At 42.1% G+C, this 22,916-nt stretch overlaps 1 protein-coding gene across 2 annotated transcripts in view; it reads right to left on the bottom strand.

Annotated features, from left to right (window-relative positions):
- The window catches only part of Dcdc2 (doublecortin domain containing 2), a 207,324-nt gene that overhangs the window by 184,267 nt on the left and 141 nt on the right, over positions 1-22,916 (bottom strand). The window lies entirely within an intron of this gene.

Below are 22,916 nucleotides of genomic sequence, written 5' to 3'. Positions count from 1 at the left end.
TAGCTGAAAGCACTTGTTGGTCTTTCAGAGGACCCAGTTTCGGTTCTCAAAATTCATTCACAGCCTTCAGTAACTTCAATGTCCGGGGACGTGGAGCTCTCTTCTGACTTCTGTGTACACAAGACAGGCATTCGAAACAAAACACTCATACACATAAAATCAATCTTAAAAAGACTAGACTTGATATGATCTACTGAAAAAGTAGAAGGAAATGAGTTGAGTCCCAGTGATAGAAGGAGATGGAAGAATTCAAAGGCACATGGTCTCCAACCCAGGCCTGGCTTGGAAAAGAGAGGAGAAGGGCAGTGTTCCAATGGCAGAGCCCTATCAGCAAGGATCTTGAAAACTGAGAAAGTGGCTGAGGCTGCTGAGAGGAGCCCTGGCTCAGGGTAATCAACATGCCCTCCAAGGGAAGGGAAACCCAGACCTCACGGGGTTCCAGAGTCCCTGGGTTCCATAGCCAATTGGGGAAACATTCCTGCTCTACCAGAGCTGCCCTTGGCAACATGCATGTGTATTCCTTATCTGCTGGAGACAACTCCATGGATTCTGGGGTTCCTGGGGTGGGAGACTTGGCCTACCTACTGCACTCTCCCCTATGCTTGGCATCTGGGCTGGGATTTCCCTGAAGCATGCTTCCCTGAGGAACAGGTTTAGAAACCCTGTGAACCATATGCCCAGAGGCCCCATTAGAGTGTGTGGTGACCTGGAGATATGACTGTGCCTCAAGAGCAATCCATGGAGGAGCCCCATAGATGGAATCACAAGAGACAGAGTCACTACTCATGAGGGAGGACAGCTCAGGGTGGGTAAATGGAGCAAGCCAACAGGGCTGAGTTTGGGGTGAAACCTTGTTTCTTGCATTGCTAGGAGCAAAGGAATCTCTCAGAGATAGATTAGGATATACAGTGTTGTTATCCAGCTTGGGAGTATATCCTGTGCCCCAAGCCAGATTTGGCCATCAGTCATCAGCAAGCCAAATAAAGGGCCAAATGGATAGTGAAAAGTGAAGAGATATTTATTCAATGTGGCCACACTGGAAAGAAGGACAAATAATTCCAGTGACACCACCCAACCTAGCCCATCATCTGGGTCCCCAGTGAGGTTAAAAGTTAAATAGAGAGATGGTCAAGGGTAGGCACATCTGGGCAGTCCTGGTCAAGGTGTGGTCCTGCCCACCACTGCTCCATGACTGGGCTTCAGTCTCATCCTGTTAGGTGGTGTGACAAGTTATTAGAACTGCATAAAATGTCTTTCTGGGAGACAGGTTCCTAGAATTGTTGGTGCCTTTTCCTTCTCCCAACATAGGGTTCCTGGGGGAAATTCCCATTTCTTTGGGGTCCACTGTTTCAATAGTGTGATAGATTAAGGGTCACACATGTGTCTTTTGATTATCTTTATCCAGATCCTTACAATACAAATATTGTTTCCTCTGTGTGCAAGGCTTAAATACTGGTCTTCTGTATAACTAGAACTTTCTTGTCATTTATCTGAGCTGAGCCCTTGTTTACCTCATCAGAAAAGCTATCCTCATTGCCCCATGTAAGCTGGCTCCCGGGCACTGCCTAATATAGTTCCTTGTTATATGCCCTGCTCATAGCATTGGTTGCTCTAAAATGCTCAGGAAAGTGGAACATCTTCTGTTTTTGTCATTGCTCAGTTTAAGTGCTTAAAACAGCCTGGCATACAAATGGTGCTTGGCAAATGAATGAATATGTATGTAGGAGAGAGAAAAAGAGGGAAAAGGGAGCAAGAGAGGAAGGAGAGAAGAGGAAGAAGGGCTGTGACTTGGCTGTATCTACTTGAGAAATTCACACGTATTAAGTACGTCTGACAGATTGTTAGGTAAACCTACCAAGAGTATTTTGGTCTGGTGTTGTTTGTTTTGTTGTTTTAACAGAGATATCTTTTTTTTATTTTTATTTATTTATTTATTTTTATTTTTCAAGACAGGGTTTCTCTGTGTAGCTTTGTGCCTGTCCTGGAACTCACTTGGTAGCCCAGGCTGGCCTTGAACTCACAGAGATCCACCTGGCTCTGCCTCCTGAGTGCTGGGATTAAAGGCGTGCGCCGCCGCCGCCACCGCCGCCGCCGCTGCCGCCACCACCACCCAGCATTTTGTTGTTTTAGATGGCTATCTTAGGCCTCACAGTGTAGACCAGGCTGACCTAGAACTCACAGAGATCTGCCTGTCTGCCTCTAGAGTGCTGGGATTAAAGGCCTGTGCCCCAATTTTGTGGAAAGTATACTTCCGGAGTCAGGTGTGTTCTGGAGAAATAACTCCACATCCTGAAGTAAGAGTTATAAGTTTGGTCATGGGAGAGGGTACCCCACTTGTCAACTTCCAATCTCTGTGAGCACATGGATATTTGGACACTGTGAGTACAAATTGAATTCAGTTTTCAATACGAACTCTCCAGTGCAATGGACAAAGCTATTCTGTGGTAGTTGTGGACTATAATATAGAAAGGGGAGAAGGACTTGGGAAGCCTTCTACTGCAGGGAGCCAAGTCACCATGGCACTTTACTCTGGGCACTAAAGACTAATATGGCACCAGACAGGAGACAGCATCACTCCCAAGATAACAGTGTCCCGGTGTTGGTACCTAACTTCACAAGCAGCATATTGCTCAGTGGGCAACAAAGACAAAGGCAGCAGAGCCCAGAACGAGGGACATGCAACGCTGTGCGGACTAAACTTGAACAACAATTAGGGGGCCCTGGAGGATGCTTATGTGATACATGTATCCTTTACATACAGGAACAAGAGCTTGGTGAAACATGCTTACTCATTTTGACCTATTTTACCCAAGGCTTGAAAATGTGGAAGCCTGAGACATAAGAGAGAGACAGGAGGGTCTCTAGGGCTTGCTAACTAACCAGTCTAGCCTCCCCAGAAAGCTCCAGGCCAGGGCGAAACTCTGTCTCGGAAAATAAGATGGAGAGCAATTGAGGAAGACATCCAATGTCATCCTCTAGAATCCTCAGGCACACACATACATACACAACCATGCACACCAAAAATATTATATATGTGTATATATATATATATATATATATATATGTAAATGGCTCATAGTAATACCTAAAAAGACACATTAGAAATGATCTTAAATATCACTGGGTCTTAAGAGGCAAAACTCAACTCAGATTCAAGCAGCAGTATCACCCTTGCTTTACAGGCTCTTCTTCACTAAGAGCCTCTTTGGGAGATTCCATTCTGCAGCATCTACTTAATGAGGGCCTTTGACTGACAGGTCACTTGTAAACTACAGAACTCCTTGGAGGGAGTCATCAGTGCCCCAGGCTTTCTGGAGGCATTTAACTACCCCCCTGGAGGATTCTCCTATCTCTAGACAATTATTCCACAGCAAGCAAGAAAAGATTGCCCAATGTTTCACCCATGGTCAAATTTGTCAGTCAATAAACACATCAGATGAGCTTTGCAGCCACAGGTCTGTGAAGAACAAAAGCTTGCCAGACAAGCCTATAGTCTAAGCACTCAGGAGGCAGAGGCAAGAGGATTGCTGACAGATCAAGTCCAGTGTCAGGGAAAGAGAGATGGAGAGAGGCAGGAGGGAGGGAGGGAGGGAGGGAGGGAGGGAGGGAGGGAGGGAGGGAGGGAGGGAGGGAAAGGTCTGGATGGCTCAGTTTGCAAAGTGTTGCAACGCAAGGATGAGGACCTGAATCCATTCCCTGACAACTACATAAAAAGCTGGGCAAAAGGGAGCTGAAGATGAATTAGAGGTTGAGGTCGCTTGCTACTCTTGCAGAGGACCTAGGTTCAGTTCCCACAGCCCACATGGAGCCTCACAACCATGTATAACTCCAGCTTGAGGAGGTCCAACACCTCTTCTGACCTCCCAGGTATCTTATATGAATGCAGTATCCATACATAAACTCAGGCACACATATATACACATAAAAATAAATAATTTTTTAAAAGCTGGATGAGGCTATACATACCCATAATTCCAGTACTGGGGAGATAGAGGCAGAAGGATCCCTGGGGTTTGTAGTCAGCCAGTCTAGAGAAACTGGTGAGCTCCAGGTTCAGAGACAGCTTCTGTCTCAAAGAATAAGGTTGGAAGCCATTGAGGAAGACAGCCACCATTGACTGTGATGTACACACACACACACACACACACACACACACACACACACACACAGAGCTGTGTGCAAACATTTACACATAAGGAGAAGGATGGGATGAGAGGAAGGGAAGGGGTAGGAGGAACTGCTGCTTCACCACACCAAACAGTGTGGTAATCGACTACTCGAGATGCAGAGGTCTTGTGTGGACATTTTTCAGAATCTCAGCTCTGAAACCGACTTATCCAGTATTTATTGTTAATAATGACGCACACATACACACACAATATGCACACATAGTATTCAAATTACTAATGAGTATCAGCTTCCACTGCAGGGATGCGCTCCCTTAAAGAAGACTTTGATCTGCTTCACTGAGAATGCCATCATACTCTTAACAAGACTGCCTGTGCTGTTTTAGCTGCTGCACACGATTCTCCTTCCCCCATTTTGAATCTGGGCTGCATTCCCTTCCTAGTTGGGCCATGAGTTTGTCCATGCCTATCTTTCCTCAGTCTTGTTTTCCTCAATAAAATAAGCCGGGAAAAGTCTACCCAATTTAGATAAGGAGAAGTAATTAATGTGCTGTGTTTGGAGGAGCATCTGACACAAATCGTGTGCCAAATTAATAACTTTATATTGGTTAGTTGGGTTTCCTTTTCAGAGGCAGAGTATCAGATAGCCCAGAATTGCTATGTAGCTGAAAATTTTAACTCCTGATCCTCCCAAGTGGAATAGCAGCAGGCTCCATCATGCCAACAACATCTCTCCTTTAAAGATCAATCTTTCTGCTTCATCGTCCAGGTAAGTATGGTAAATTCGAAGGATTACACATAAGAAATTGGCCAGCCCTCAAGGAACACAAGAAATCAAGGACAAACTAACCTGCCTTGGATTTTGTCTGAAGCCAGTTGCCTCCATGCCTAAGATGAGCATGGCTAGTGCTCGGTGCAGCTTCATGCCTTGCTTCCCTCAGGCCCTGTATCTCTCCCCCCATGAGCAGTGCCTCTCCCCAACCAAGGAAGCAGCACCCTCTAAGCTGACAGAGAGCAGAAAGTGCTCCCAATTTCCCAGTTCCCCTACCCCAGCCCACAGCTACCCACAGTCCCCTACTCTGTGACTAACCCATGCAGAAGAAGGGAAATCCAGCTCCTTGGTTCTCAGACAGGTTCAGTTTGGTGCCTAATTTGTATGTCAGAAATCAAGTTGAAGCTGGGCTAGGCAGACTTGTCTGAGTTCCCACCCTTAGCTGACCGCTTACCATGTACATAGTTGTAAACAGTGTTTAAAAATAAACAAAGCTGAAGCATATTAAGCAGTCAGCCTTCTGCCTGCTCAAGGACTCTACTCCGTGGCAGGCTTGTTGCCTTATCACCAGGATTCACCAAAGGAGAAAGAGAGTAGCGCATCCTGAGATTCTTGTTTGCTGCTGTTGCTGATAAATTGTGCAAATGCTTTTATGTCCTCCATTCTAAGGTTTCTTTTCCTTTCTGTTCTTAGAATGACTGCAATATTACACAACCTTGGGAGGCAGATTAGTTTTGTTTTTTTTTCAACTTAATTCAAACAAGGGTCATCTGAGGGTGGGGGGGAACAGCCTCAACTGAGAAAAGGCCTCCATCAGGTTGGCCTGTGGGCAAGTTTGTGGGGCATTCTCTTGATTAGTGACGATGTGGGAGGGCCCAGACCACTGTGGACAGTGCCATTCCAGAGCAACTCATCTTGAAAGGTATAAGAAAGGTAGTTTAATGTGAGTCTGGAAAACAAGCCATAAAGTACCAATCCTCCATGGCCTCTGCTTCAGTTCCTGCCCATGGGTTTCTACCTCAAGTTCCTACCCTGACTTCTTGAGTTATTAACAAGCTTTCCAGTGAAATAAACTCTTTCCAGTCCAAGTAGTTTTTGGTCATGATGTTTATTGCAGTAATAGAAAGCAAACTAGGGTGTGTGTGTCTGTGTGTTGGGGGGGGTGTCCTTTTAATTTTGAGACTCTCACTATTCTTTAGTACTAACTAAATCTGGATATGGTGGTACACACCTGTAATCCCAGCACTAAGAAGGTGGAGGTAGGAGGATCAGGAGATCACTGTCATCCTCACCTACACAGCAAGTTCAAGTCGAGCCTGGACTATGTGAGATCCTGTCTCAAAAAACAAAATACAACCAACCAACAAAGAAAATCGAGTCTGGAGAAATGGCTCGGTGGTTAAAAGCACTGGCTGCTCTTTCTTGAGGACCTGGTTTCAGTTTCCAGCACTCACATGTCAGTTCAAAACTGTAACTCCAGTTCCAAAGGCATCCAATGCCCTCTTCTGGCCTTCACAGGCACATAACATATATATGGTGAACATACAAAGCAAAAAAACCACTCATACACATAAAAATAATCTTTAAAAAAAAAAAAAACAGCCAGGAGTGGTGGCACAACCCTTTAATCCCAGCACTCGGGAGTCAGAGGCAGGCAGATCTTTGTGAGTTCAAGGACAGTCTGGGATACAGAGTGAGTTCCAGGAAAGGTGCCAAAGCTACACAGAGAAACCCTGTCTCAAAAAACAAAAAAAAAAAAAAAACAACCCAGCATCAACTGTACTTGATGATTATGACTGACTCCATCATTGTCAGAAGGATTTTGCTGTGGATATGGAGGCTCATGCCTACAATCTCAGTATTCAGCATGCTAAAGCAGAAAGAAAGGTCAGGAGTTCAAGGCCAGCCAGGGCTGCAGATTTTTTTTCTCAATAACCAAACCAAAACCATTTTTCTAGATATATTTTTGTTTTTGACTATTAATGTTTTATTCATTGCTTTCAAGGACTTCTCAGTTCAATAACATTTGGTGAGGTAAAATGGGACTGTCATTCTGCACATAAGAATCTGTTTTGTTTGCTTTAGGGTCAAATGACTTAGGTCATGGTGAATTTTAATAAATAAAAGACTGATTTTAAAAACTACCTCCTGCCGGGAACAGTGGAGAGAGAAGTTAACCATTACAAGATAACAATTCTGCAGCAAATTATATCACTGATACAGAAGTTATTGGTTAACTGAGTCCAGCCTCTAGAATTAGTGGAAAGGATGGCCTTAATGAGCTATGTGGTACTGGTGCCATTCAGAGCCTGGGAATTCCAATTTAAAAATTTGGATCAGTCAGCAGGAACGTGACGAGCATGTGAAAAGGTATTACAAAGGCCAGGTATCTGCTTACATATATAGATTCCTAACTTAATGATAAACTATAGCAGATCCCATGATTGTAAAATATGGTACTGTTCAACTCATCAGTTTTATAACCCACTAGATATTTCCCCATTGGCTTTTCTGAGGAACAGTAGCACCCAGTGGACTAGAAATAGCTTGGTCTCTCATAGGGCTCTTGCCTAACCTGCACAAAACCCTAGGTTCAGTTCTCAGTACCACAAACAGAAGGAAAAAGAAAATGACATCTTAAAACATCTGTTTGTAAATGTAAAGGTTTTAAGAATGTTTCAGTCAGTTTTGAAAGAGGACAAAGCAAGTTAACATCAGGAATTGACTAAGGCAGAGAGGAGGAAGAGACAAATCACTCACTTCACTATTCTAAGGTGCACATTTTTAGCACAACTTTAAGTCTTAAAAATCAGAATGTGTCATATGTGAAGCCTAACCCATTAACTTGCCAAATGCCTTGGCAAAGCAATGGTCACATGATTATATTGTATAAGCAAGCTAGAACTTGGTACCCTGTCCACACTGACACCACCACATCATCTAGGTATGAGCATGCTCAGTAATGCACATGGGGTTTTGCATATGGTGTGTGTGTGTATTAGCATGCTCAGTAATGCACATGGGGTTTTGCATATGGTGTGTGTGTGTGTGTGTGTGTGTGTGTGTGTGTGAGAGAGAGAGAGAGAGAGAGAGAGAGAGAGAGAGAGAGAGAGAGAGAGAGAGAGAGATGTTGGGAATTGAACCAGGGCCTTGTACAGGCTAGGCAAGCACTTTACCACTGAGTGGTACCACAGCCCTAGTACCTACCACATGTGCAAACTCTGACTTAAAACTTTAACGGGTACTTAACAAATGTATACATTATGGGATACAGTGGTATATTTCAGTTTGCTTATGCAAGATGTAGTGCTCCTCAGATGGGAGTAACTGACATATACATTGCCCCAACATTGATCATGTCTTCAAGTGGCAAGCACTGAAACTCCTGTTTGCTTCTGAAATAAACAATTGCAGTCAATCATAGTAATCCTATTGCATTACACATTGTTTTCCCTCCAAATTAAATGCACTCTTGTGCTCATTAATGATTTCACTTTTAAGATGTATTTTAAGGGTTGTAGCTCAATTAGAATGTTTGCCAAGCGTGCATGAAGCCCAGGTGCCTTCCATCCCCAGCACTGAATAAACCCTAGCGTGGTGGCACATGTCTCTCATTCCAGTCCCCAGAATTGGAGGCAGAAAGATCAGAAGTTCAAGGTTATCCTACAAAGACAATTTTAGGCTAGTTTGAGCTACACAAGGCCCCATCTTTTTTCTTTTCTTTTCTTTTCTTTTTTTTTTTAAAGGGTAACAAAAAATAATTTGTAAAGATTGCCACATGAGGGCCTACAAGATGGCACGTTGGGTAAAGACACAGGGGAAGCCTTAGGACCTGAGTTTGATCCCTGGAGCCCAGCTTTTAAAATGTGACAGTGCACATGCCTACTCTCAGGGCTCCTACAGTGAGGTGAGAGGTGAAGTAGGAGAACCACCCCAAAGCCAGCTAGACTACAGTACTCAGCAGGGCAGAGGCAAACACAGAACAGGGTGGAGGGAGAAATCCAACTCCCCAAGTTTGTCTTCTGACCACCACATTATTCATGCACATGGGCACACAAATAATAAGAACAATAAAAAGAATTTTTAAAAATTTAACAAATAAACACAAGAAGCCGGGCGATGGTGGCACACACCTTTAATCCCAGCACTCGGGAGGCAGAGGCAGGCGGATCTCTGTGAGTTTGAGGCCAGCCTGGTCCACAGAGTGAGTTCCAGGAAAGGCACAAAGCTACACAGAGAAACCCTGTCTCAAAAAACCAAAAAAAAAAAAAAAAAAAAAAACAAAAAAAAAAATTAAAAAATAAGCACAAGGAACAATGCTCCCCCTTGTGGCCAAACTTTTCAGAAGATGGGGGCGGTCGTAGGCAGTGATCTTGCAATTTCAGAGCCCAGGGAAAACACTGACTGCTGCTGTAGATGTTGAATTCAGACAGAAAAATTACTCAAAAGCTGGACTTCCATGTTTTGAATAACAGACACAAGTAATAGATGCAAATCAAAATGAATATCAGGGGGCTGGAGAAATGGTTCAGTTGTTAAAAGCATTTATTGTTCATGGATAGGACCTAGGTAGGTGGCTCACATTCTAGGGGATCTAATGCCCTTTTCTGACCTTTGGGAGCACCAGGCATGCATGCGGTGCATGAAAATACTATCTAAGCAAAACATTCATACATATAAAATAGGTAAATAAAAATGAATTTCAGGTGAAAAAACATAAAGAAAGGTTACCAAAACCTCAATGGGGGTTGGAACTTCCAGACCAAAGCTGGAATGGCTACCCACTACAGGCACTATTAGTTTTGTGAACTTTATTTATTCATTTATTTATTTATAACACTAAGCATATTAACTGCACATCCATGTTTATAGATGCATTACTCACAATAGCCAGGAAAAAGAGCCAGTCTAGATGCCCATCAATGGACAAATGGACAAAGAAAATGTAGTGAATATACACAATGGAATTTTACACTGCAATAAAGAAAAATTAAATCATGAACTCTGCAGTAAATTGGCTGCAACTGGAAATCACTCTGTTAAGTGAAATAAAACAGACTCAGAAAGACAAATATCTGCATGTCTTTTCTCATACATGGAACTTAGATTTCAAATTGTATATCTGTGCAGCCAGGTGGTAATGGCCCATGCCTTTAATCCCAGCACTCAGGAGGCAGAGGCAGGTGAATTTCTGTGAATTCAAGACCAGCCTGGTCTACAAAGTGAGTTCCAGGACAGCCAGAGCTGTAATACAGAGAAACTCTGTTTTGAAACAAAAATTGTATGTGTGTGTTTATGTATTACAAATTATACATGTATTTGTTTATTTTTAGTCCATGAAACTATAAAAGAATCATGAGAGGAGAGAGAGAGAGATAAAGGGATTTGGAAAATGAGGTAGATGGAGTATTGTGATAGGGATGCAAAACGGGACTAATTGGGTGAAGAAAGAGTACCAGTTTGGGGGAAGGGCGACCAAGATGGGTAGGAGGGAGAGGAACAGATGAGGGTAGAGGATAATGACACAGGGATGAAGACTGTATGTTCAACCTAAAATATTCATTTTAAAATTAAAAAACATAATAACTGAACAAACTAACATAATTCACTGTGATATTTCTACATGTGCAGAGACCTTAGGAATTCCGAGCTCTGAGGGGGGAGCAATTTGATGAGGACCTCCAATTTAGACTGTCTCTTCTCATATTGTCTGGTTGTTGGTCTCTGCATCTGTTCCCATATGATGCCAAAGGAAGCCTCTCTGATGATGACTAGATAAAGCACTGATCATATTTATCTTTCTCAGTCTGGGTTACCTCACTCAGAATGATTATTTTTCTAGTTCCATCCATTTGCCTGCAGATTTCATGTCATTTTTTCTTTTTCTTTTCTTTTTTTTTTTTTTCTCGTTTTGTTTTTGAGACAGGGTTTTTCTGTATAGCCCTGGCTGTCCTGGAACTCACTCTGAAGACTGGGCTGGCCTCAAACTCAGAGATCTGCCTGCCTCTACCTCTGCCCCTGCCCCTGCCCCTGCCCCTGCCCCTGCCCCTGCCCTTGCCTCTGCCTCTGCCTCCCGAGTGCTGAGATGAAAGACCTATGCTGCCACCACCACCTAGTTATGATGTCCTTTTTTTATCAGCTGAGTAAATATACAACATTTTCTTTATCCACTCTTTTGTTGAGGGACATCTAGGTCGTTTTCAGTTTCTGGCTATTATGATTAAAGCCTCAATGAACATAGTTGAGCAAGTGTCCTTGTGACAGGATGGAGCATCTTTCGGGTATATGCCCAAGAGGTATAGTGGGGTCTTGAGGTAGATCGATTCCCAACTTTCTGTGGAACCACCATCTTGATTTCTATAGTAGCTGTACAAGCTTGCATTCCCACCAGCACTAGAGGAGTGTCCTCTTGTTCCATATCTCACCAGCATGAGCTATCACTTGTGTTATTGATCTTACTCATTCTGACAGGTGTAAGATGGACTCTCAAAGTAGTTTTGATTTGCATTTCCCTGATGGCTAAGGATATTGAACATTTCTCTAAGTATTTCTCAGTCGTTTGAGTTTCCTCTATTGAGAATTCTCAGTTTAGATCTGTGCCCCATTTACTAATTGGATTATTTGGTGTTTTGGTATCTAGTTTCTTGAGTTCTTTATACATTTTGGATGTTAGTCCTCTATCAGTGTGGAGGTGCTTAAAAAAAAAAAAAACCTTCTGTTGTGCAAATGTAGTCAGAAGTTTTCCTGTGTCCCACCCAGTCCCACAGGCATTTAGTCCCAAATAAACACACAGAGGCTTATATTAATTATAATCTTTATGGGCTATGGCTTAGGCTTCTTGCTAACCAGTTCTTTCATCTTAAATTAAGCCATTTCTATCCATCTATATGTTGCCACACCACGGTCTGCTGGCATCTTGTTGCTCCTTGGCGGCAGGCTGGAGTCTCCTCTAACCCTGCCTTTCTTCTCTCTCTATCCACCTTGGATTTCCTGCCTGGCTCCATTCTGCCCTGCCATAGGCCAATGCAGCTTTATTTGTTAACCAATGGGAGCAACATATATTCACAACATACAGAAAGACATCCCACAGCAAACTTCCCATTCTGTAGGCTGCCACTTTGTCTGAATGATGGTGTCCTTTGCCTTACAGAAGCTTCTCAATTTCATAAGGCCCCATTTATTAATTGTTGATCTTAGTGTTCCAGGCTATTCCCTACTCTCTCTTCTATCAGGTTCAATGTATCTAGTTTTACATTGAAGTCTTTGATCCACTTGGACTTGAGTTTTGTGCAGGGTTAAAATATGGATCTATTTGCATTCTTCTACATACAGACATTCAGTTTGACCAGCACTATTTGTTTAAGATACTGTCTCTTTTCTAGTGTGTGTTTCTGGCTTCTTTATCAAAAAGCAGCTGTCTATAGGTGTGTAGACTTATATCTGAGTCTTCAGTTTGATTCCACTGATCAACCTGTTTTTATGCCAATACCATGCTGTTTTTATTGCTACACTCTGTAGTACAACTTGAAATCAGCAATGGTGAAACCTCCAGCAGTTGTTTTATTGCTCAGGATTGTTTGGGCTATCTTGGGTTTTTTGTTTTTCCATATGAAATTGAGAATTGTCCTTTCAAGATCTATAAAGAATTATGTTGGAATTTTGATTGCATTGAATCTGTAGATTGCTTTTAATAGGATGATCATTTTTACTATGTTACTTCTATGGATTTAGGAGCATGGGAGATCTTTTCATCTTCTGATATCTTCTTAAAAACTTGAAGATTTTATCATACTAGTCTTTCATTTGCTTGGTTAGAATTACCCCAAGGTATTATATATTATTTGAGGTTATTGTGTTGTTCCCTGATGTCTTCCTCAGTCCATTGTCATTGTACATGGGTGGGCTACTGATTTCTGTGAGTTAATTTTGTATTCAGCTACTTTGATGAAAGTGTTTATCAGCTATAGAAGTTCCCTGGTGGAATTTTTAGGGTCACTTATGTATATTATCATATCATCTGCAAATAACAATACTTTGACTGCTTCCTTACCAATTTGTATCCACTTGATCTCCTTTAGTTGTCTTACTGCTCTAGCTAAAACTTCAAGTACTATATATTGACTAGGTATGGAGAGGGTGGGCAACCTTGTCTTGTTCCTGATTTTAGTGGAGTTGCTTTGAGTTTCTCTCCATTTAATTTGATGTTGGCTATTGGCTTGCTGTAAATTGCCTTTATTATGTTTAGGTATGTTCCTTGTATCCCTAATCTCCACAGGACTTTTATCATGAAGGTGTGATGGATTCTGTCAAAGGCCTTTTCTGCATCTAACGAGATGATCATGTGGTTTTGTCTTTCAGTTTGTTTATATGATGGATTACATTTATTGATTCTCATATATTGAACCATTCCTGCATCTCTGAGATGAAGCCTACTTGATCATGATAGATGATCTTTTTTATGTATTCTTGGATTCAATTTGCAAGTATTCAGTATTTTTGTATCTCTGTTCATAAGGAAAATTGGTCTTTAATTCTTTTTTCTTTGTTGAGTCTTTATGTGGTTTGGGTATCAAGGTAACTGTGGCCTCATAAAATGAATTAGGCAATGTCCCTTCTGTTTATATTTTGTGGAATAATTTAAGGAGTATTTGAAAGTCTGGTAGAATTCTGCACTAAAACCATCTTGCCCTGGGTTTCTTTTGGTTGAGAGACTTTTAATGACTGCTCCTATTTCACTAGGGGTTATAGGTCTATTTAAATTGTTTATCTGATCTTGATTTAACTTTGGTTAAAATTAATCCACTTCTTTTAGATTTTCCAAGTTGGCAGAATATAGGTTTTTAAAGTATGTCCTTATGATTCTCTGGATTTCCTCAGTGTCTGTTGTTATGTCCTCCTTTTGATTTCTGATTTTGATAATTTGGATATTCTCTCTCTACCTCTTAGTTTGGATAAGGGCTTGTCTATCTTGTTGACTTTCTCAAAAAGACCCAACTCTTTGTTTCGTCAATTCTTTGTATGGTTCTCTTTGTTTCTGTTCTATGGAGTCCAGCCCTCAGTGTGATTGTTTTTTGTCATCTATGTCTCTTGTGTCCCTCACTCCTTTCTGTTCTAGAGCTTTCAGGTGTGCTGTTGAGTTGCTGCTATGAGATCTCTCCCATTTTTTATGTAGGCATTTAGCGCTATGAACTTTCCTCTTAGCACCACTTTTATTGTGTCCTGTAAGTTTGAGTATGCTGTGTATTCATTTTCATTAAATTCTAGAAAGTCTTTAATTTCTTTATTTCTGCTTTGACCTAGTTTTCGATTAGTGGAGAGGTGTTCAGTTTCCATGAGTCTGTAAGCTTCCTCTTGTTCCTGTTGTTGATGATATCTAGTCTTAATCTGTGGTGGTCTGATAGGAGGCAGGAGGTTATTTCAATTTTCTTGTACTGTTGAGACTTGGTATTTGTCCAAGTATGTGGTCAATTTTTCAAAACTTCCATGAGATGCAGAGAAGAAGGTATATTATTTTGGGTTTGGGTGAAATGTTCTGTAAATATCTGTTAGGTTCATTTAGTTTATGCCTCTTAGGTCCAGTATTTTAGTTTAGTCTTTGTATGGATAATCTTTCCATTGATGAGAATGAGGTATTGAAGTCTCCCACTATCAGTGTCTGAGGGTCAATATGTGATTTAAGCTGTAGTGGAGTTTCCTCTACAGACTTGGGTGTTCCTGTGTTTGGGACATAGGTGTTTAGAATTGAAATGTCATCTTGGTGGATTTTTCCTTTGATGAATATGTAGTGTCCTCCCCTATATCTTTTGATTAGTTTTGTTTTAAGTCTATTTTGGCAGATATTAAAATGGCTATATCAGCTTGCTTCTTAGGTCCATTTTCTTGGAATATCTTTTTACAACCCTTTATCCTGAGGTAATGTCTATGGTGTTGAAGTGTGTTTTTTGTATGCAGCAAAAGGATGAATCCTGTTTTTGTATCCATTCTGTTACTCTGTGTCTTTTTATTGGGATATTAAGACCATTGATATTGACAGACATAAATGACCAATGATTTAGGGTTTGTTGTTGTTGTTGTTTTGTTTTCTTGAGACAGGGTTTTTCCAGGTTTTGGTGCCTGTCCTAGATCTCGCTCTGTATACCAGGTTGGCCTCGAACTCACAGATATCCTCCTGGCTCTGCCTCCCGAGTGCTGGGATTAAAGGCATGCACCACCACCGTCCGGTGACCAATGATTGTTAATTCCTGTTATTTTGTTGGTGGTAGTGTTGGTGGTGTTGGTGGTGGTAGTGGTGGTGGTGTGTGTGTGTGTGTGTGTGTGTGTGTGTGTGTGTGTGCACTTCCCTTTTGATTTTGCTGGTGTAAGATTATTTCCTATATTCACGGGTGTAGTTAACCTCCTTAAGTTGGAATTTTCATTTTAGCATCTTCTGTAGGGCTGCTTTTGTAGATAGATATTGCTTAAATTTGGCTTTATCATGAGATCTCTTATTTCTTCATCTATGGAGACTGAAAGTTTCACTGGGTATAGTAGTCCAGGCTGGCATTTGTCTCTTAGAGTCTGCAGCACATCTTCCAAGCCCTTCTGGCTTTTAGAGTCTCCACTGAGAAGTCAGGTGTAGTTCTAATAGGCCTGCCTTTATATGTCACTTGGTCTTTTTCCCATGCAGTTTTTAATATTCTTTCTTTGTTCTGAATATTTAATGTTTTGATTATTATGTGGAAAGGGGACTTTCTTTTGTGGTCCAATCTATTTGGTGTTCTGTAAGCTTTATCGGCATTTCCTTCTTTAGGTTAAGAAAATTTTCTTCTATGATTTTGTTGAAAATATTTTCTGGGCCTTTGAGCTGGGATTCTTCTCCTTTTTCTATTCCTATTATTCTTAGATTTGGACTTTTCATACTATACCAGATTTTCTGGATGTTTTGTGTCAGGAGTTTTTTAGATTTAACATTTTCTTTGACCAATATATTCATTTCTTCTATTGTATCTTCAATGCCTGAGATTCTCTCTTCCATCTCTTGCATTCTGTTAGTGAAGCTTGCCTCTGTATTTCCTGTTGGAATTCCTAAATTTTTCATTTCCAGATTTCCCTCAGTTTGTGTTTTCTTCGTTGCTTCTATTTCCATTTTCTAGTGTCTTTTGTTCATCTCCTTCCACCGTTTTTTGTTTTCTTGGCTTTCCTTAAGGGATTTATTCATTTTCTCCAATTGTTTGTTTGTTTTTTCCTGGATTTCTTTAAGGAATTTATTCACTTCCTCTTTAAGGGCCTCTATCGTCTTCACATAGTTGATTTTAAGGTCTTTTTCTTGTGCTTCAGCTATGTTGGAATGTTCAGGGCCTTCTGTGGTAGGATAGCTGGGCTCTAGTGGAAACATATTGCCCTGACTGTTATTGATTGTGGGCTTTTATTTATTTTACATCCCTGCTGCAGTTTCCCCTCCCTCCTCTCCTCTCAGTTCCTCCCCACCACCACCCTCTGTTCCCACCCCCCAATCCACTCCTCCTACATTTCTGTTTAGGTAAGAGCAGGTCCCCCATGAGTATCAACAAAACATAGCATATCAAGTTGCAGTAAGACTAAGCACCTCCCTATGTATTTAGGCTGGGCAAGGTGACCCAGTATGAGGAGTAGGGTCCCAAAAGCCAGCAAAAGTGCTGGAGATAGCCCCTGTTCCCATTGTTAAGAGTCCCACAAGAGGACCAAGCTACACAACTGTAACATATATGCAGAGTGCCTATATGGTGATATTTTATTTGTGCTGAAATGTGATTTTATTTGTATGTTAATAAATAAAGTTGTCTGGGGGTCAGAGCTAATAGCAAATCATAACAGAAGCCAGGAGGTAGTGGCGCACACCTTTAATCCCAATCACATGACAGGCAGATCTCTGTGTGTTCAAGGACACCACCAGCATGGAGACACATGCCTTTAATCTCAACACCAACCATAGAGACCTAGAGGTCTGTATAGACAGGCAGTGACGAGGAGATCATGTAGTTAGGTTTACAACCAATAAGAAGACAGAACAGAAAGTCAATAAAAAGACAGACACACAGGAAGTAGGCCTCTTTCTCAGGGGAAGAACAGCAGTGGCAGTGAAGAGTAAGAAAGGGTTTTTAGTATCAGCTCTTGGCTGCTGCTCTGACCTCTTGGGCTTTTAACTCTGCATTTGGCTCTGTGTTTCTTATTTAATAAGACCATTACATCTACATGCCTAATCAGTCCCATGCAGGCTCCCTGGTTGTCAGTTCAGTCTCTATGAGCCCCTATGAGCCCAGGTTAATTGATTCTGTGAGTTTTCTTGTGGTGTCCTTGACCCTTCTGCCTCCCACAATCCTTTCTCCCCCTCTTCCCTGATCTCTGCCTAATGTTTGGCTGTGTGTCTGCATCTGTTTCCATCAGTTTCTGGATGAAGCCTCTCTGATGGTAATTGGGCTAGGCACCAATCTGGTCACAGGAGATGGCCAGTTCAGGCTACATATCTGCTATTGCTAGGAGTCTTGGCTGAGGTCATCCTTGTAGATTCCTGGGAAATTCCCTTGCACCAAGTTTTTACCTGACCCTGAAAATGGCCCCCTTTCCAGTAGTCTCTTTCAGTATTCTTCCCCTTTGCACCCCGCAACCTGACAAATTGATGGTGGTCCAACTGGATGTTAGCATGTAGAAGAATGCAAATAGATCCATGCATAAAACTCAAATCCAAGTGGATCAAAGACCTCAACATAAATCCAGATACACTGAATCTGATAAAAGAGAAATGGGAAACAGTCTTGAATGCATTGGCACAGGAGACAACTTCCTGAACAGAACACCAATAACATAGGCACTAAGACTGACAATTAATAAATGGGGCCTCATGAAATTGAAGTTTCTGTAAGGCAAAGGACACCATCAATAGTACAAAACAGCAGCCTACAGAATGGGAAAAGATCCTCACCAATCCCATATCCAACAGAGAGCTGATTTCCAAAATATATAAAGACCTCAAGAAACTAGATACCAAAAACAAACAAACAAAAAAAATCAATTAACAAATGGGGTACAGATCTAAACAGAGAATTCTCAACAGAAGAATCTCAAATGGCTGAGAAACACTTGAGATATTCAACATCCTTAGCCATCAGGGAAATGCAAATCAAAACAACTCTGAGATTCCATCTTACACCTGTGAGAATGGCTAGGATCAAAAACATAAGTGACAGCTTATGCTGGAGAGGATGTGAAGCAAGGGGAACACTCTTCCATTGTTGGTGAGAGCACAAACTTGTACAGTCACTTTGGAAGTCAGTTTTTCAGAATCAATCTACCACAAGACCCAGCCATACCACTCTTGGGCATATACCCAAAGGATGCTCAATCATACCACAAGGACACTTGCTCAAGAACACCAGCAGCTAGCTTTATTTGTAATAGCCAGAAATTGGAAACAAACTAGATGTCTTTCAACCGAGGAATAGATAAAGAAAATGTGGTACATTTACACAAGGGAGTATTATTCCACTGTTAAAAACAAGGACACCAGGAAATTTGCAGGCAAATGGATGGAACTAGAAAAAAAAATTCATCCTGAGTGAGGTAATACAGACCGAGAAAGACAAACATGGTTTGTGTTCAGGTGGAAGCTCCACCTCAACCCCTCTCCCCCATCTCCTCTCTCCAAACCTTGCCCTGTCTCAGTAAATCCACCAAACAGTGGCTCCTCCCACAGAGATGTTCAAGACCACACCTACAGTGTATTTATACTGTCTCCTAGAGACCAGCCACGTGGTTTTTTGGTCTCTTCTTCCTATCTCCTCTCTGGGGCCTGAAAATCATCTGGGAGTGTTTCACCCATTAAACCTGGACTTTTAATTCTTAATTTGGTTTGATTTGGATTACTGCATTGGCAGAGAGGCTTAATGTTGGGGTACAGAAACTTTTCAGTGTGTACTCACTCATAAGTGGATATTAGCTGTAAAACAAAGGATAACTATGCTATAATCCACAAACCCAGAGAGACTGGGTGACAAGGAGGGCTTGTGGGGGGATGCCCAGATCTCCCTGGGAAGGGAAAATAGAAGAGACTTTGTGAATGGACTGAGGGTGGCTGGGAATGGGAATATTGATTGTGTTTTTATGCCAGCATTTAGGTATCTGGGTTTGGGATGATTATAGGTCTAGGTGCTGTTTTCTGGGTTTGTCTTTGTTGGGTGTTTTGTTCCTTGGTTTCTGTTTCTTCTCTAGATTGTTGGAGAGTGTGATGGCTGTGTGTTACCTGTTTTACTGGCCTGCTCAGCTGGTATATTCACAGGGAATGCCTGCTAGTGTTGGAGGCTGGGATACCGAGATGAGTTAGGAAGGAAGGTTAGAGGAGAAGGTCTTTGTGGTCCACTGGGGATGGAGTCAGACAGGAAAGGGAGACTACGGTGGGTTTCCTGCCTCAGAGCTGGGGGTGAGACTGGGTTGGGTGTAGGGATTGGATCTCAGGAGCAGCAGGAGAGGTGTGGGTTTGCCCTTAGCCTACTTGTTTGTCCTGGCCCTTGGGTTAGTCAGGGTTGCCTGCTGGGATTGGGGTCTGGGACAAAGCAATAAGTGTGGGGGTGGGGAGGTGGCTGTGGAAATCAGAAGATCTGTGAGATCCATAGGAAGTGGGGGGACGGGTGAGCTGGGGATGAGACTGGGGGATTAGATCTGGGGGAATGGCAAGAGAAAAGAAGGGCAACCTACCTGGCTTTCTGGCAAGTGTGGCCTTTACTTTTATTTTTATTTGCATCTGTGTGTATGCCATGTGTGTGTGGTGGGTGGCGCCTCTGGAGTCTGGAGAACAGCACTGGATTCCCTGGAGTTCAGTTACAGGCAGTTTTGTTGGAGTTGCCTGACCCGGGGTGCTGGGAATCAAACTCATGATCTCTGGAAGAGCATCGAGCACTCTCAACTACTGAGCCATCTCTCCAGCCCCAGTTTTTGCAATTTTTAGTGTCTACCATATGTGAGAAAAATATTAATTTTTAAAGGGATGTTATCTTAAAAAAAGAAAAGGTTGCCGGGCGGTGGTGGCGCACGCCTTTAATCCCAGCACTCGGGAGGCAGAGCCAGGCGGATCTCTGTGAGTTCAAGGCCAGCCTGGTCTACAGAGCGAGATCCAGGAAAAGCGCAAAGCTACACAGAGAAACCCTGTCTCGAAAAACCAAAAAAAAAAAAAAAAAAAGAAAGAAAGAAAAAAGAAAAAGAAAAGGTCTTGGGGGTGTCCTTATTTAAAAGGCAGTGGGCTCCAAAAGGAAGCGCGTTTTTTCCTTCAGATGATGGCAGAAATGTATGGAGACACTCTTCGTTATAAGGACTCCAGAGAAGGTGCTACTGGGCCCGGGAAGGGAAGGGTTAGATGTTGTTCAATGCACAGAGCACCTCCCACTAAAGAAGAGAAATGCTAAGAATACTTCCACCTGAAATCTGTGAAGCTTCAATTTTATAAATAGTGTCTATTAAATGTAAAAGCAAATACATTTTTACTAAAACTTCAGGGAAAAAAAATAACAAATTTACGAGACTCTTAAGCTGGGGTTCTTGTTTAACTACATTCTTTAAGCCTCTGCAGTTTGCCTCTTAACATGACATTCTCAATATCCAGTCATTGTTTCTGAGCAGAAGTTTTGATTGATAGCTGCCATAAGATACGACTTCAAATACCCTTGTCCCTTGAAGAAATAAAGTACTCAGAAGGTGGAAGTGTTTAAACTAGCTCCAGATGGGTCTGAATGCTTTCACTAGCAAAGCATGCCCACTAGTAAAACAGCACATTGCAGAACGGGGAGGATAACTGTGACATGGTCATTCCTCCAGTAACCAAGCTCCTAAAACACCCCAGATGAAAGAAAATAAGAAACATCTGTCCAGGCTCATGCTTCTAATCTTAGCACTTGAGAGGCTAAGGCTGAGAATGGTGTGAGTTCAAGGCTAACCTGGACTAGATAGTGAGTTCCGGAGTGAGATCATGTAAAAAAACGCAGGGGTGGGGTGGCTCAAAACTATCTGATAAGAACAGAATGTGTTTAGCTAATATTAATATATTTAGTTCTGTGATGGCTAATTTGTTAGTTTGATTAGTGTATCTGTGAGGGTGTTTCCAGAGGTTGCTTGTTTGGTTTGGTTTTGGTTTTTTGAAACAGGACGCCTGTGGAGGCCAGGATCTACATCCTGGGTCAGCTTTTAGAAGCCTCAGAAAATGGAACTTCTGCCATCATTGGCTCTTGAGGAATTAAAGTCCTAGAGGCAGAAATTAAGGTTGAAATGAAAGGCAGAGGGACTAAGGGGTCTTGGCATTGGGAAGGAACTCCTCACCCCTGTTATCAGGAAATCTCAGAAACAGGATTACACATTTGTCATCAGACATGCTCTGACTTCCCCTCGACTCAGTGTCTAGATGTCCTTAACCTTCTGACCTTCGCTTTCATCTACTCAGCCTATTCACCTGTACCACACGCCTCATATATTACCTTGTGATCTCATTTCCTAATGAAAAGCTCTTTAGAAAAGAGAAGCATACCAAAGCTTTTTCGTGTAAGTTTTTAAACCTTTTGGCACTGTAACTCCAAAAGCCACCAACATCATCTATTGTTTTATTTTGTTTGTCTACCCGAGACAGAGTCTCATGTAGCCATGCTGGGCTGAAACTCACTGTGTAGCTGAAGATAGCCTGAACTCTCATCCTCCTGCTTTCTCTATACAGTGCTAAGATTATAGGTTCTTGTCACTACAAAGGGCTGCACAAACAGTTCCTGTAAACATACTTAAATGTGACTCTCTTTAGGGAAACCTCACTCACTGCGTAGTGCTGGCTGGCCTGAAACTGGCTCTGTAGACCAGGCTGGCTTTGAACTTACAGATTTTGCTGTCTCTGCCTCCCAAGTGCTAGGATAAAAGGCATGCTTCCCCATGCCAGGCTTGTTTTGCTTTTGTTGGCAGACTCTCTTGAACTCAGGCTAGACTCCAATCAGCCAGACAACCAATGGAGGATGACCTTGAATTCCTGATCCTACACCTTCTACCTCCCAAGCGCTGGGCAGATGCTTGCCTCACAAGCAAAAGGTGTTGTGTTCAATGTCCTAACACTGCTAAAAATAAACTGAATAAAAACATAAATCGGATTATTAACTTGCCACTCTATTTCTTTGCTCACAACACCCCAGGGTCTCTCATTCTTTTCGGTTTACATTCCAATTCCTTGCCATTGAGCATAAGACCATGTATCAGAACAGTTGCCAACATTTGCCTAAGGTTTTGCAAAAGTCCTATCATAGGGGGTGGGGGGAATGGGAGGAGCAACGATGTGGGTTTTTTTTTTTAATAGTTATTTTTCTCAAAGGATGTTGACTGGCACGTAATATTTTTCAAAGATTTAGCACATCATTAAAGTTCTAGTAAAATGAAAATTCTATCAAGTATTTTCTGTACACTCAAGGCTCTTCCTAGCAGCAATGCTTAAAGTACTTCTAGCCCTCCGTGTCCAAGTCATCCATGTCTCTTCCCTCTGTCCACTGCCTCCTATTACATCTACTCAGTTCTCGATGCCGCACAAGGTAAACGGTCCACTCTTCCCATAGCTCCATGTTCATATATTAATGAAAGGAACTCTGAAACTCTTGTCTGTCTTTAGTACTGTGAAGTGGACAACAAATCTATCGACACATTTTTATTTTCTTTGCGGGGGAGGGGGTGTAAAGACTGGATCTCAAGTAGTACAGGCTGGCCTGACTTTCCAGCTGAGAATGACCTTGAATTCTCGAGGGATTATAGGCATGTATCATCACTTCGCTCGCTTTCCCCCTCTTGTTCTACAGCAAACATTTGCTATAGAAATATTCAATCCACTGTCCCTTCTAAGTGAGTTTTAACACACGGAGCTTAAACAAAACTTCAACGATTTACGAATGGTGGTGACTTCCTCCTCTCCGAACTACATATTTTGTTAGACACATGGAACCTCTCCAGAATGTAGCAATTCGCAGCTCACGGAAACAACGGACACTTTCGGAGCTGAG

The sequence above is a fragment of the Peromyscus maniculatus genome, chromosome 5 (assembly GCF_049852395.1).
Source record: "Peromyscus maniculatus bairdii isolate BWxNUB_F1_BW_parent chromosome 5, HU_Pman_BW_mat_3.1, whole genome shotgun sequence".
NCBI classification, from domain to species: domain Eukaryota; kingdom Metazoa; phylum Chordata; class Mammalia; order Rodentia; family Cricetidae; genus Peromyscus; species Peromyscus maniculatus.
Note: the sequence above shows the minus strand (reverse complement) of the source record. Positions and strands in the feature narration are given on the sequence as shown.